The 4,543-nt window shown below is 52.2% G+C and overlaps 1 pseudogene; it reads right to left on the bottom strand.

Annotated features, from left to right (window-relative positions):
* Positions 1-1,237: 1,237 nt before the first annotated feature.
* On the bottom strand, positions 1,238-3,413 carry LOC136303961 (class I histocompatibility antigen, F10 alpha chain-like; annotated as a pseudogene).
* Between the last annotated feature and the right edge of the window lie 1,130 nt (positions 3,414-4,543).

Raw genomic sequence — 4,543 nt, 5'->3', positions numbered from 1 at the left:
GGGCCACCCCAGAGGCTGCAGGGCTGGACCTTCATGCGTTAGAATTAATTAGGACAAATCAGAAGCAAATGAGAGTTACCAATACAGGAATAGGAACTCAGATTTCTCCAGGACACTGGAGGTTTGAGAACTGCTCACTGGAGCTTGGCCTTGAAAAGCGTTGATGTCATGGGAGAAGGAATTGATGCAGATTGTCAAGGAGAAATCAAAGTCATCCTTTGAAACAATAGTGAACAGAGTGGATTATTTAAGCCTATGGCGTGGCAGCAATTACTGATATTGCAGTTTGAAAAACAGTTGTGAAGAGAGGAGATCCACAGTGTCACTGCGGTCCCCTGGCTCCACAAGGCCCTGCAGGCTCCCAGGGCACCTTTGGTTCTATGGGGCCCGCAGGGTTTAGCTGGCGGGCAGGGTCAGCACCAAAGAGACACGCACCAACTTAAGGAAGCCCAACCCCACCGCGGGGGGACCCGCCTCCCGCCGGGACTCTGCCGGCACCGCCACCGGGACCCCCCAAAAACACCTCCCGGGGACCCCCCATGTCCCCTTGAGGGGCATCTGCGCCTCAGCTCTGGAGCCCTGCCAGATCCAAACATCAAGCTGCCCGGCCCCGACAGAAAAAAGCCTCGGGAGCCATAAATATATTTTCTGTGAGCTCCAAACATCCCTCCCCACTTCAAAAAAACCGCCCAGGATATTTGGGGCGCGCTCCCCCTCCCCGGTCACCCGCAGGATACGGGGGCGATGGTCCCGGGGCGAAGGAGCTGCAGATCCAGAGAGCAGTGAAGTCACGCAGTGCCTCCTCTGCCGGCTCCAGCTCCTCCATCCCTCCTCTTCCTCCTTCTCTGTCCCTCCTCCTCCTCCTCCTCCTCCTCCGTCCGTGCGGCCGCGGGCCGGGAGCTCTCGGGTGAGCGGGGCCGGGCCGGGACACGGTGGGAAAGGGGTGGGTCACCCCCAAACCGAGCTGGGGGCAGCGGAGGTTTGGGGGAACAATGGGAAAGGGGTGAGGGGGGGGATAGGGGGAGGTGGGACAGCGGGAAGGGAGTTCCCAGTCGGGGTCCCCCAGTAAACCCCAGGACTCCCAAGCCCTGTCCCAGCGCCCACAGTTCCCTCCACAGCCCCGGCTGAGTGGGGGGCTCAGCCCAGGACCCGTCATTGTCTGGGGCTCCCTCGAGTGCAGCAAATGGGAGAGTGCCCCCCAGGGTGGATTTTTGGGGGTCTCCCCACCATCACGGCTTTAAGAACCCCCGACAGTCAGGCGCCGCTTTAACTCCCCTTGAAAGGGCGACACCACTCCCGTTGATTCCGGTAGTGGAGCCCCCATGGGGGGGTTGGGGGTCCCGGGAGGGTTTGGGGGTCCCGGGGGGGTCTGGGGCTACCTGGGTGATGCCGATGGTGGTGATGAGGACCCCGTGCCAAGTATAAACCTTCTCAAGGGGGCTTGGGGGCGTGTTGGGAGGTCCCATGGGAATTTTGATGTCCTGAGAGGGTTTAGGGGGTTCGTACGGGGCGTTTGCAATCTTGGGGAGTTTTTGGAGGGTCCCAGGGATGTTTTTGGGGTTCCAGGGGAGGTTGGGGTGTCACGGGGAGATTGGAGGTTCCCAGGGAGGGGCTGGGGGTACCTGGGCAGGGCAGGTGACAGAGCTGGGACCCCGTGCCGGGTCCGAACCTTCTCATTGGGCAGCGTCAGCGTGTTCAGGGAGATCCTGGGGGACCCCGAGGGTCACCCCAATTCCCAGGGGACCCAAAATACTAAGGGCTCCCCTGAACTCCCTCACCCCTGGATCTGCTGCAGGCAGGGGCACACCAGCACTCGGCCCCTGCCCCCACTATCATGGGGGGGCTGTGGAAGAAACCAGGGGGGCACAGACAGGTCAGGGTGGAACCCCAGAGTCCTGGAGGAGGGGACATGGGGACAATCCCAGGAATCCCCGTGAGGGGCTTAGGGGGGACCCAGGAGGATTTGGGGGCGGACTGGTGGGGTCATGGGGGGATTTCCAGGAGTCTTGGGAGGGGGGGAAGAACAGGGGGAGCCCCCAGGATGGGTTTGGGCAGAACCGGATTGGAGCTTCCAGACGCTGAATCCGATGAGGAGAATGACCACGATGGCAGCGATGACGGACACAGCGACCACCAGGGTGAGATTCCTGCTGGATTCCGGCTCTGGGAAGCACGGGATGGTGAGGAGGGGCAGGGGAACCTCCATCCCACTGCGCCACATTCCCAAACTCCCAGTTACCACATTCCACATTCCCCGCCTCAGCCCAGGAGAAGATGCCGGGCTCCGGCATTCCGGGATGCTCCACCCGGCACCGGTGCTGCTCCCGCTCCTCCGGCAGCGCCTCGATCCTGGCCCGGGGGGGGAAGGCGCCGTCACTGTTGGGAATGATCCCGAATTTCATCCCCCTTCATCCAGCTGATCCCCGTGGAGCTGGGGTAACATCTGTACGTGTGGCAGGACAACATCGGGATTCTGTGTTCCACTTTTCCGGACACATGGACATCAGGGGGTTCTGGAATGGGATAACAGTGAGATGCATCCATGGAATTCCACGGCAATGGGATGGCAGTGAGGTCCACCTACAGAATTCCCATCAGCATGGTAGAGCAGCAGGATCCATCCGTGGAAGTCCCATGGGAATGGGATGACTGAGATCCATGGATGGAATTTCCATGGGAGTTCCCATGTTCCCAGATTTAGCCCTCGCAAATCCCGCATTTCCAAATCTCATATTCCCATGGGAAATGTGCCCTCTCCACCTTTACTCCAGTGCCTCCCGCCCATATCTGGCACATTTCCGGAGACATTCCAGGCAGATGTGTCCCAGGCGATTTGTTAATTCCTCAGCCTGGATCTCATCATGTTCCCAGCACCTCTTGGTGACCTGGGCAGCGCCGTCGGCCACCACGAATCCCCCGGATCCCGGCTGGAAGGAGAGGAATTCCTGCCCGTCGGAGCAGAGCCGATCGGCATTGTGCAGGTTGCATTGTGATTTTTGTGTAGCATGAGGTGATGTTGAAAACAGCAGTTGGAATACAGTTTGCAAAGGCAGAACTGTGATCTTAGAACTGTCAAACAGTATAGAATTCCTTCAATATCTTTATCCCCTATAAAGTTAAGGTGTGGTATTCAGTGAAGTTAGTGGAAATTGGAGGGATTTACTACTGTACAATCTCGTGCCTATTGCAATTAGAAGAAAAATGAGATTTTAGTAAATCAAAACGTAGATTTCATTCAGTTTGGACTTGGATATGTAAATTACTCATGTTGGAAAAAAATGGATTAGAGATTGTAAATGTTTAGAAGCTGAAGCGTATTCCCTGCTTTGGCTATAAATAAGGAATATCACACACAGAATGAATTATTCTGAACGCCCGTTGGAGGCCTTCGGAGTTAACCTTACAGGTCTCATGGTATCAAAACTGGGAGGAACTATCCTGTATCTTTTCTCTTAACTGTTGTTCTTTAGATCTTTATTATTATGGATTACTCAAATAATCCACAGGAATAATAGAATAGGCATGACGATAGGATGATATGGCAGTGTATCTTTTTTTGATAATTATTTAATTATGCTCCATGACTTGAGAAAGGAAAATATTTAAATTATCAATCATATTCTTGAACTCAATCTTGATATCAATACAGAAGGTTACACATGATTTCTAATGCATAACCTTTGACTGTGTGTTTAAAATACATTAATTATATGAAAATATTCCAATGACAATTACCATGGAAATTGTAGTTTATGAAGTCAGTCTTTTGGAGTGGATAAATTAAGCAAGCAGAGAAAAACTCATGAGGAAGCATTCACAGAATGCAGAAATTGTGCCTAATGTGAAGTCAACAATTATAGGCCCTATCCTTTCTCTACTTAATAATGTTAAATAAGGCAAAAAGTTAAACCCAAGCATGATAATATAGCACAAAATTGATCTAATTAAATATTCTGAGGATAAATTAGAAGGTGGGTTCAGTGGAACTCAAACCGGCACCAAGCAAACTAATAACAAGGCCAAAACCTCTGGGGAGAGTAGTGAAAGGCCCCAAGGTTTTTTGTGGAGAGTTGCAATGAGAAGTGTGTTTACAAACTTAACTCTCATGTTGGCAGCTGCTCTAATTCTCTAGACTCCATCCATTTCCCCAGTGCAGTGTTTTGGTGGACGCATGGTTATCATCTAAATAATCTTGGACTTCCTCCTAATTGTTCTGACTTTTTTTTCTGTGTGAGAGAGACAGTTCTGGGCCAGGCATTGTTTGCCATGCTCTGGTTTTCATGGCTCTGCTCTAGTACCTTTACGTGGTGTCCACTATAGCCAGAAGATCAGGGAAATGTCTTCTTTTTGGCAGTATTTCCTGGAGTGAATGTCTGTCATGTATTGGTCAGGCAGACCTGGAATTTATAAGACAGGATAGCCCACTTGGTTTGCCTAATAGCTTGGAAGATAATAAAGGTGATGGACAAATCTCCAGTAACTCTAAATGGAGTTACCTGGATATACGAAATCTAAATGGAGTTACCTGGATATCCTGAGATGA

Source organism: Chamaea fasciata, unplaced genomic scaffold (assembly GCF_029207755.1).
Source record: "Chamaea fasciata isolate MVZ Bird 193981 ecotype frontalis unplaced genomic scaffold, bChaFas1.0.hap1 SCAF_45, whole genome shotgun sequence".
NCBI classification, from domain to species: domain Eukaryota; kingdom Metazoa; phylum Chordata; class Aves; order Passeriformes; family Sylviidae; genus Chamaea; species Chamaea fasciata.
This window is presented reverse-complemented; position numbering and strand designations above follow the sequence as displayed.